The sequence below is a fragment of the Mixophyes fleayi genome, chromosome 8 (genome assembly GCF_038048845.1).
Source record: "Mixophyes fleayi isolate aMixFle1 chromosome 8, aMixFle1.hap1, whole genome shotgun sequence".
NCBI classification, from domain to species: domain Eukaryota; kingdom Metazoa; phylum Chordata; class Amphibia; order Anura; family Limnodynastidae; genus Mixophyes; species Mixophyes fleayi.
In genome coordinates, this window is record NC_134409.1 from 9,789,799 (window position 1) to 9,801,411 (window position 11,613).

At 40.0% G+C, this 11,613-nt stretch overlaps 1 long non-coding RNA gene across 1 annotated transcript in view; it reads right to left on the minus strand.

The window, feature by feature from the left end:
- LOC142098912 (uncharacterized) overlaps nt 1–3,033 on the minus strand; it is a 114,860-nt gene extending 111,827 nt beyond the window's left edge. The window contains exon 1 of the long non-coding RNA XR_012678455.1: nt 2,599–3,033. This is a non-coding gene — a long non-coding RNA (uncharacterized LOC142098912). The remainder of the gene's footprint in view (nt 1–2,598) is intronic.
- Nucleotides 3,034–11,613: the final 8,580 nt, after the last annotated feature.

Consider the following 11,613-nt stretch of genomic DNA (forward strand, 5'->3'; position numbering starts at 1 on the left):
CTGCTACTGTGTATAACCTGGCTTACGTCAGATGACCCACTGCTTACAGTTGAGTAGAAACATAAAACATAATAGGTGGGATTTATAATAATTTGGGTGGAGAACTCTTTTGAAATCTGACTTTAAAAGTTTTAAAAGTTTAATAAACTTTATTCATGCAAATAATTCTTTACAGAAATTCCATTGCTTCCAATTCACATACATCTATGATCCAAACTGGTTATACATGACTTTTGCTAGCCGTTATGACTTAATCCAGTCAGAAACCAGGTAACCATGAAAGATTATGATAATTATTTCCCTAAGAAATCTGTGTGGGAATTACATGGAAAGTTATTGTTTGAAGTCATACTAATCACTTCCACACAGCAGTCTGTTCAGTTCTTTGAAGGAGTGAGAGGGAACATAAATTCGTCAGTCTCGGAGGCCCAGATATCTGTGTGTTGGTGCAGACACAATACATTTGGAGGGGATAAATAGAAATCAGAGAATGTGTAAAGTGGAAGATGATCTCAGCAATGATGGAGATTCTGAGCGTATAATGCGGAGCTCCTCGTCTATTGTATGTACAATGCTGTAATCACTGAGGAGAATGAGTCAGGTGCATAGAAAGATGCCAGACACATTCTCACTCCCAGTCTGCATGTCCTGTGATTAATCTAGGTGTGATTCACCTTTCATTCTTTTACAACATGTAAATAATTAAACTCAACTTGTAGACTTTTTCTTATTATGTAAACTCTAAAAGTTTCCTGAGTACTCCTGAATATGTGTAAATATTTCCTACATTCACTGTATGCCATAAAACCCTCTGTACTTAGTATTACTATTTATTTATATAGTCCCACCTCTGCAGAGGTTACGCTTTAAAAAACAAAATTGGAATGTGGCTGTTTTTTTATTTTCATTTTTAAAGAAAAACTTTGTTTCAAGATGAAATTGTTAAGATATACTGTGCATGGAACAATATAGCAAAGAAGATAAAACAAAGTACATTTCTATAAGCACATTTATACAAATGAGCCCTCGTTTAGATATTGAAAATTTAACATTTTTGAGATGAATGAACTATATTAGAGTTTAGCTACGATGCTCCCTCCCCCCCCCCCACGTACTTCCCAACTCTAAATCTGTCCTCACATTTTAAATCTCCCCATCTACAGCGTAACATCATTTTGCCAAGGTACAAATATGTACCTCCTAGCTGGATTTACTCCTAAATGAATCTTTAACCCTTGCATAAACAATTGCATTACATTAACTGGTGCATTTATCAAAATTATCTGTACACATCAATAGCATTCTGATTCAATAACCCAACACGGTATAAATACAGATTTGTTGAGATAACCATAAGACCCCATTTATATGCAAATGACTGCACAGTAATTATCCATTTAGACATTTATCCCCCATTATATAGTTCAGTACTTTCTATAGGGATGGTGCACATGAGGAGTTGTCCCTAAATTTTAAGTTACCTGGCGTTGCTGCTGTTTGCGGTTAAGTAAAACTCTGCAGCTTGAGGTGAGTTTAATTTCCCTACACTTTAGAACTGGCTGTATCACACAGACTAGGTGCTTTTAATATTGCAAAGTTTTTGTTTCCGTTTCCTGGGGTAGTTTTCTATTTTTAAGTCAATGAGAAACATGCAATTTAATATTTCTAGGCTTGGAGAAGAGACCTCTTTACTGCAGGTGCTATATAATGTCATACTTGTCAACTTCAGGAAGTTGGTGTCTGGGAGATGCCGGGGAGAGGTGGGCAGGCTCGGCAAATCGCATCATTTTGGCCCAGCCCCACCACGTAATGATGCAAACGCGTTATTTTACAGCGGGGACAAAACTATGCGATTCCCTGAGACTCGGGTAATTTTTAATCTAATTGTGCCCACTTCACTAGGAAGTGGGCAGAAGCGGGAGACTGCTCTACTCTCCCGGGAGTCCGGCAGACCTACTCGAAATTCAGGAGTCTCCCGGACATTCCGGGAGAGTTGGCAAGTATGTATAATGGGGATTCTTGGTGTAATATCTGTAATTCCCCAATTCTGACACTTTTCATTCGACTGCAGAAAGGTTTTAACAGTTCAGTCCTTACTTAGCATGAATTATCTATAGCGGTTAACAGTTTTAATTGTCTGCTTGAGTTTTTCCTAAGATGCTGTTTTAAACAGATCTGTACATAATATTATGGAATGTCTGGCTCTTTATGTCTCCATTCACAGTCCATGTAAATAGATTTTATTATTTTTATGTATGCACCTACTACTGAATAATAATCCTTGTCACTGATCATATCACAGTCAGTGAATCAGTGGTACACTAAGCATACGTGCCTACTCTCCCGCAATGTCTGGGAGACTCCTGAATTTCTGGGAGTCCTCCCGGGAGGACGGGGCTTATGGCGCGATTCCCACGTTATCGTGGCCCCGCCCCCTGCCGTTATAGGTTAGAATTGAATATGTAAGTTTAGGGCTGGGGTCAAACAACGCAATTCGCCTACCCTCGCCCACCTCCCCCCAGATGCCAGCATGCCCTAAAGCTGTCAGCTGAGAGTATAAAGAATGGCTGAAATCTGAGGAGATTGTTTTTTACAGACCTCTCTGGATGTCTCCACTGAAGGGCACCTCTCAGCAGGGAATCCCCTCTTCTCACTCACGGCTGTGGGGTACAGTCTGTGTCAGAGACTCGGCTGCAGGGGAAGGGAATTCCCTTACAACTTCTCAGCACTTCACACAAGTCCTGGTGCTCTTGTTGTCACTGCTGGGGGAACTCAGCTACGTGTCCCTGAGCTCTCAGCCTCTCCTCAGGCAGCCAACATGGCAGGTTAACCTCTCAGATTTAAAAAAAAATGAACTTTCCCGCCAAAAACTCAGCTGCTGTCTTGTCTGCCTCAGGGGTCACATGTCCAGTTAGCTTCAGTGGTCACATGACCAGTCAGCCTCGGGGGTCACATGTCCAGTCAGCCTCAGGGTCACATGTCCAGTCCGCCTCGGGGTCACATGTCCAGTCAGCCTCAGGGTCACATGTCCAGTTAGCTTCAGTGGTCACATGACCAGTCCGCCTCAGGGGTCACCTCCTCCAATCAGCTTCAGGTGTCACATGACCAGTCTGCTTCAAGGGTCACATGTCCAGTCAGCCTTAGTGGTCACATGTCCAGTCAGCCTCAGGGGTCACATGTCCAGCCAGCTTCAGGAGTCACATGTACAGGTAGCCTTAGTGGTCACATGACCAGTTTGCTTCAGCGGTCACATGTCCAGTCAGCCTTAGTGGCCACATGTCCAGTCAGCCTCAGGGGTCACTTCCTCCAATCAGCCTCATGTGTCACATGACCAGTCCGCTTCAAGGGTCACATGTCCAGTCAGCCTTAGTGGTCACATGTCCAGTCAGCCTCAGGGGTCACATGTCCAGCCAGCTTCAGGGGTCACATGTCCAGTCAGCCTTAGTGGTCACATGACTAGTCCGCCTCAAGGGTCACATGTCCAGCCAGCCTCAGGGGTCACTTCCTACAGTTAGCCTCAGGGGTCACATGTCCAGCCAGCTTCAGGGGTCACATGTCCAGTCAGCCTTAGTGGTCACATGACTAGTCCGCCTCAAGGGTCACATGTTCAGCCAGCTTCAGGGGTCACATGTCCAATCAGAGCCCCTCCCCCTTCTTCTTCTGTGCAGACTTCTAAAACCCATGTTTCAGCTGAGTTTCTAAGCATTGTCTTCCACTGACAATTAGGTTAGAGAAAAGTCCAATGACAACTGTTATAAAACCAAATACAATTACTATAAAATGATTTTATTATTATCACAACATACAATACGAAACTCAAGACCCATTAGCTATTTCCCCTGTATATTTTAAAGTAACACAAGTCACTTAAAAGTGTATGTGAGCAAAGGCATAGGTACGCCCACACACAGTTTCCATAAGCAATTATAACAGATAATATAGGTTATCACAGCAAATTATGCAGAGAGATAAATAATAATAATAAATGTAGCTAAGTACACACACATATATTTCTATATGTTTCTACATATATATATTTATATACACACACACACATTTATGCACACACACATATATGCACACACAAATATACATATATATATATATATATATATATATATATATATATACATAAATATATATATATACACACACACCCCAGGGGTACTCAGCGTTTGGTGTGGGTATCACACATTTATTTTACTTATTTTATGGACAGGTGATAGGGGTAATGGATTGGAATGTTAAAGAAGGGGAGGTGGTTAAGGAATTGGTTTTGTCCACCAAATATCAATTAAGAATTATTTATTTCTAAATTCTAATTTAGAAGGGATACATCATACATAAACATAACAGCATAAATCCCCCTCTAGGTAGTATATTTACTAAACAGCGGGTTTGAAAAAGTGGAGATGTTGCCTATAGCAACCAATCAGATTCTAGCTTTCATTTTATAGAATGTACTAAATAAATGGTAGCTAAAATCTGATTGGTTGCTATGGGCAACTAAATATACCCCTAGGAGTCAATAAACTAAAGGATATTCACTGTATAGTAATGTCTCAAATAGAAAAAACTAGAAGAGATATCAAGCTATAGAATGCTAGTTTATACAGTATAAATGTTTATTGAGATTATGGATTGGTAGATGCACAATGCCGACCAGAGAAATAAATGAATATCTGTTTGTAAATTTTACAGTAAGGCTTGAACTTCCCTTCTAAAGTGGAAATCTTAAGTCATATCCATCTAATGAAAAAAGAGGCTACTTGTTAATTATACGGGTGCCACTAGTAGGTCAAGAGCAGCATTGATGGTATCCCAGTAATTTTTCAAGCACTGTAAACTAGTCCTGGCTCCTGTGTCACTGAAGCTGGTCACAGGAGCCAGGCAATGAATCATTAGCTGAGGTCTCCAATGTGCTGTCTGTTATTCCACCCACCTATGATTTCGGTTATCTTGTGCTACCCACTCACATTAGGTCAGGATAACCAAATCTACCCTGGAATGGCAGTGAGATGATTCATGTGGTGCCCACATAATTAACAAGTGTCAAAAAGTCTCCTCTTTGGTCATAATCTTGCCAAAATAATTGTTTAATTTCGAATACAGTGTTTTAAGACTAGATGGTGCCCAATAAACTTAACTCCACAAATAACATTACCATGATCCATGATCCCCTTGCACAGGCAGGTAATCAGTTTGTAAATACATTGTTTTATTTGTATATATAAATGTTTGTCCTTTATAAAATGCCTCTACCTTGCATCACTACATGGTTTTGCCAACCAAAAGTGTCTCAATGACTGATTACAGAAACTTGTAATTAATTAATAAAATGCTTTATCGTGGTATTTTAAAATACAACGTTATATAGTCTTTTGTTTTGATCAGTATTAAGAATTCACATAAAATCCACAATGCTGTGAATATTTTGCATAGCTGCTGCATTTTTCACATCATTTATATTAGTTATTTTAAAGCAGGAATCCCATGCAAAATTAAGTGTTTTCTATTAACATAAATCACTGTGGCAGACTATAAGAAGCAGCTGGTCAATTAACCTTTTACGCTTGGTTTTTTTCTTTGGACTGCTATTAATGATTGTTAATTTTGCAGATTTTCCGTATTGTTATGTCACTGCCTTGACGTAGTGAGCAGAGAGGCTTTGGCACGCCCTTATGATTTCTGACTATACTGTGACATCCTGCATCACATGACATACTGAGAGCTGTGACCCTGTGTCTGTCTAGCAGCCAGACAATGTTTTTTGTGTCTGCTGAGTTACATCCTCTCCCTCCTTTTCACCCCTTTGCCATGACATGACGTATTGATTTCTGTAACCCTGTGGAAAAAAATATTATTTGCTTTCCAAGTTAAAAGTGAAAATGAGATAATGCTCTGTAGTAGGATAGCTAAGATCATTGACTAACAGACGTACGCTTAAACTGTCCTTAGCTTGCTATTTAAAGAAAAAATATTACTGCTTTAAATAAAGCAAGTTGTATTTTGTGTTTTCTGGAACTTTAATGCACAGATAATCAGGGAATATGTGTTCCTAGTTACGGAGAAGAGTACATTTTTGTGTGTGTTTAGAATAATACATTAAGGGCATTTTTTCCTCCTTATCAGCACCTTACTGGAAGCTAAGCGCAGTGTGGAGAAAATAAAACTGACCTAAGAACAAGATCAATAGAACAATAGTATGAAAACACATAACAGACAGAAACTTTGTACTACTGAAACTGAAGGATAAACACAAACGGGGGATAAAGACTCCATAGATCAGACAGGGGTAGAAGACGTGGATGTAATGGAGGAACTGTCTGCAGGAAATTCTTCCAGAGGGAGAACGGAGAGAGACCACGAACAATAAAAACTTAAGGGCATAAAAAAGATGTATACACAGAAGACAGAACATGGGAGTGGTTACAGAGGAAGAAAAAGGAATATGGGAGAAATAAGTACCAATAATATAGTTGTAGTATTTAATACAGTGATTTTTCTTCTGACAATGTAACTCACATTACCACCTAAATATATTTATATATACAATTTAAATTCCAGTTTTGTACTGAGCATGCCCAAGATGTTAGTTAACGTTATGAACAGATTTTGTCCTGGATATTCTCCAGAGCTGTAGCTTAAAATTTTAGCGCCTGGGACGAGAAGGCAAACTATAGCCCCCCTAGCACTCAATCTTAACCGAAGGAACCTAAAATATTCATAAACTGCACCCCCCTACAGGGTTGCACCCTGGGAGTTCGCCCCTCTCTTACACAGCCCTAGTTTCGGCCCTGGTATTCTCACAGTGTTAAAGTACTGCATGAAGATCCTGCTAATCTGCTTCTCAGTGCACTTTATTTCTGTGCTGGTAGATAAACTAGCTGGGTGAGCAGCTCACAGAGCATCATTTTACTCTGTGATCACCCATCACTGGTCCATTGTACAAAGCAAGCGCTTCTAACTCGTGTCTTATGGACCACATCACACTTAGGGGTAGATTCAATTAGCTGTGTTGTTGGCTGCGTATTATTACCAATACTACGGTAAATCCAAATCTATTGATCAAAAAAAATCCCCAAGCCTTGGAAAGGGGGTGATTTCATGGCATTTATTTCAAAAGAGGAAACTTGTTGGATGTATAATCGTGATACACTCTTATCCCCAAAAGGTTTGAATATAGATTTTGATAAAAACTCTATCATGATAATACAAGTTAGACTGTGCTTAGTAATTATATAGTAATTGGAATCTATACCTACCATCATCTGACAAGCAAAAATAAGGGCAAGATAAGTCCCTCCCTAAATTAGACAAGCCACACCCACATTTCAGTCTACCATAAACTTGATTGGCCCAACCACCGGTTTTGATGAAGCCACACCCCCCCATCCCAATAAGCACACTCCTTTCAGAACTAGGACTAGTTGAAGCATTCTATTGGTTGTGAGAGACATTGCCGTCATGTGTTGTATTCTACAGGACATGAATTAATGTCAACTCTGAACACTGTGCTGGAAATATTCAGAAAATGCAAAGTAGAGAAACTTTATTCCATTTACATGACACAGAAAGTTGCACTGTTTAAAGTTTAAATATCTAATTATGCAAAATGCTGGTGATGAATTCCCTGTAAAAATCATATTAAACACTTTACAGTTACACAACAATTCTTCTCAGTATCACTCCCCATGGTACAGAGGAATGTATCCCATGTTCTTGGCAGTGGCCGAGCATGATTCCCTGTAGGATGAAATAGTTTCCATACAAAGCTTGATTATGTTACCTTCTGCTGCAAAGTTACTTATAAAATGTCCTCTATCCCTAATATAAGTAGTGGGTAATTTGCCATATCTTGTGAGACTCACATGGGGGCAGTGTGAGAGGGGCAGCATGTGTTCACACTAAGATAGTGCAACTGAAGGGAAAGAAAATAGGATTTTTTTATGGTCAGGGGGCCGTAGATGACCCCTTTAAAGGCTGCAAGCTGCCCCCAGGCATGCGGACTGGGACTATAAATCAACGCTTGCATTGAAAATCCAAGGCCGTCTTAACAGCATTATAGGCCCCTGGGCAAAGCAGTGCACTTGGGCCACAACCACTCACAGGGATAAAAATGTAAATTATTGATAAAATGAAGGTTATAGTTATTGATACCTCCAAAAAATCAGTTTTTAAACATTAAAAAGAAAATAAAATCGAAACAAAGTCATTGTTGCATCATAGCCTTCAAACTTCATTGAGCAACGTTCCATTTCTTTTATTTTTTATGTCTAGTAGGCTGCAGGCGGAGGCACCTGGCATTGACTGGTAAATATATTAAAAGAACTTTATTATAGCTCCATGGCTTCAAAAAATTATGTGTGTTAGACTTTATCTTCCTTATGTACGATTAGTACGTGTACGTTGTTTTCGTCAAGGTCAAGATATGTATTCGCAACAGCAAGATCGCATGTACAGATAACAGCTAATACTGAGGTGATTAGTCCACTAAACTTTTTAATAAAGAGGGTTTAAAGCAGGGGCGGGCTGGGGCAGGGGGGCATCGGCCCCCCGGGCCGCTCAGTCTAACTGTTGCTGCTCTGCAAACATCATCATCATCATGTCCAAGGATCCTGTCCACTTTGGGCTAGGCCACTGGTCAGAATCGAACTCATGACCCCAACACTGTGGGGCAGCAATGGTAACCACTGTGCCACCATGCTGCCCATTACAATGTAAAATCAAGGCATTGTAGATGGTTGTCAGTCCTGCCTCCTGTTTCTGTATTCTGGGCATCTTTATAATTGTTTTCTGCTGAAATAAAACACATTTGCCTCTTGGAAAGACTGCCCCAGCTACAGTGCAGTATTTGTTTTCTATTTGTCAGTAAATTAACTGGAATCCCTGAATTATAATTCAGAACAAGCAGTTTATACATATCCTGTTCTGGAGCAGCAAAACACTGTATTTGACGTTCTCATGTTTGGCAGGAACTTGGTGTGTTTATATATATTTTTTATTTTGTAACAAGAGGAGAAAAACATTGAGATAAATAAAACAATTTGTACAATAGTCACAGTATACCCAGGGTGTAACATGAACTTCTGAGAATGCGTGGAAATGGAATTATAACTCAGGATGACCCCCCACTATGCGCGTTAAGCATTGTTCTCCAACTCATAACATCTCTGAGAAACATTTCCAGAAAATTCTGCAATAATTTTTGTAATGGGTGATTAAAACAAGAGCATTCACTTTGCTCACAGACATGTGGTTAGAAAGTTACTGATTTGTAGACGGTTTCTTGGACGGTATGCAGTAACGTTTTAGAACTGGTAGAGGTCAGTATTGTTAAGGATGAGGTCTACTTCAGCACACAGGGAGGTTTCAGTTGATATTGTGTGGTTCACAGATAATGAATGGACAATTGGACAAACTAACCCTCACCACCCTTGCTTTTTACCTTAACTATGAGAGTCACTCTTCTGGGACCCACATGCTTTGAGCTGTAGGGGTCCCTGAAGAAATCAGGCCCCCCCCAAAAAGGACCCAATTTGGAGTAGGTTACAAACAGAGCTCTATGTTGGCCCATCATCCCACTTCTGGTACCAACAACATTTAAAGTCTCAGAGCCAATCATTATCTCCCTGGGGATATTGTGATGGTGACTCAAAGCTTCCTAATGATAGGGATGGGATGAGGGGCCAAAACACGACCCTGCTTGCAGTCTGCTTTATGTTGGGTCCTCCTTCAATAGCTCCCAGAAGAGTGGTGTGGTGGGTGGGGGGGAAGGGGGGTAGTTTGTATTAAGCACTTCTGTTCATCCATATGTATTAAAATTTTGACACTATACCCAGCAATTTATATGGGCGAAGGAACGCACACCGTCATGCTTCATGTATTGCAGAGAGCAGCATGACGTGGAGGCCTAGGTATACCACAATTGAAACATTACTGCCTTGCAGTGCAGCTTGCTCCATGCATACTGTGGAGTAGCCCAAAATCTGCTAGAGTATGGATGTTGGTGGAGGCAGAGAGTCTTGAGACAGCCTCCATTCTCCCTCCTCTGGCTCCCACGGCCGCTTCGTCCAAAATATGGCTCTTGCAATCCTGCAGTCCCCTAATCCCTTGCGGTGTGGGCTAAAGCCAACAAACTCTACATGTCGTCTCCTCCCTGCCCTATAGTACTTCTTTTCGACAACTCAAGATTTGCTTCAGGTTGGATTCCAAATACGTTAAAACCATGGCTTTCAGAGGGCATTAGACACATATGATATTAACACAGATGGGAATTCCCCACAGGTCAGGAAGGCAGGAGCCTTTCTGGAGTAAATCTGATTATTTACGTATCCTCCCATCAGTGGGATGCTGTTTGCACCATCTAGGCACTTTTTATATGAGAAAGCTAATTTATATTTGCATTTAAGCCATTGTAATTAAAACAATCAAGCATACAAATGTAACACATTAAATAAATACAGCCTGATGTGTCCTTACTATTGTGACTGCTGTGTATTTTTGCAGAATTTCAAACCAGAATAGGAAAATTAATTAATGGGTTGGACCAAAAACGATAATACTTTAAAGTAATGTATTACCTCTCCTATGGTGGACAAGATGCGGAAGGAGGGCATGCGACCAGGTGAGAACGTGACGGAGAAATAGCTGCGCTTGTTCTACTTCGTAAGAAGGACCCACAGAACATGCGCTATTTGCACCAACTTATTAGTTCAATAACATTTTACAGCTAAACAGTTTATCTCCCTTTTAGAAAAATACATCTGGTACTCAGAATCTTCTTTAAGAAACCTGATTTATATATGGGATGACAGTCAGTAAAATTAGTTATACATTCTTGAGACATATTTATAATGCGTATCTTGGACCAATATGTCAAGCTGTAAAACATTTTAGAATGCAGCGCGTCCTATGTCTCCTGCATTAACGCAAACTAACAGTCAAATACTTTAAAATTGATGAAAGTGCAAATCATGCAAAGTGCGTGGGGTGTGCATCAAAAGGCATCACTAAAACGCGTATAAAAAGCCTGTTCGTTTTCACATATTTTCCCACCTATGTGAGCCCTGAAGAGGCAGCACGGCGAGGTGGATGGTTCTGTCACTCTGCGCTGTCGACTCTTTAATGAATAGCTATTGTTCCCATAACACTCCAGCAATGACAGCTTTCAGTTATTAAGTGGAAGTTACTGATTTGTAATGGGAGCATCTTCAGCTTCGTTATTTGGTCATTAATAGGGCAGAGTGAGAGGTCATTTTCTTCCGAAGCTCTGCTGGTTTTATGGGAGACAAACTCATAAATAATAAGATTACCAAAGCCATAAACAAATCATTGGGGCCATAAAAATCAAGAAATTGTGCTCTGAACAAAAATTATATATATATATATATATATATATATATATATATATATATATATATATATACACAGAGAGAGAGAGAGAGGATAGTGGAAGCGAGGGGCTTTACAATGGTAAGTCATACCTCCACTCTTCCTTCTGCATTCATTGTAACACTATCAAATTCCAATCATTTAAATTTTACATATCACCACTACATATCCCCTTCGACCACCGTGTATATATATAAATGCTGGAGAGTGTCTCACGAA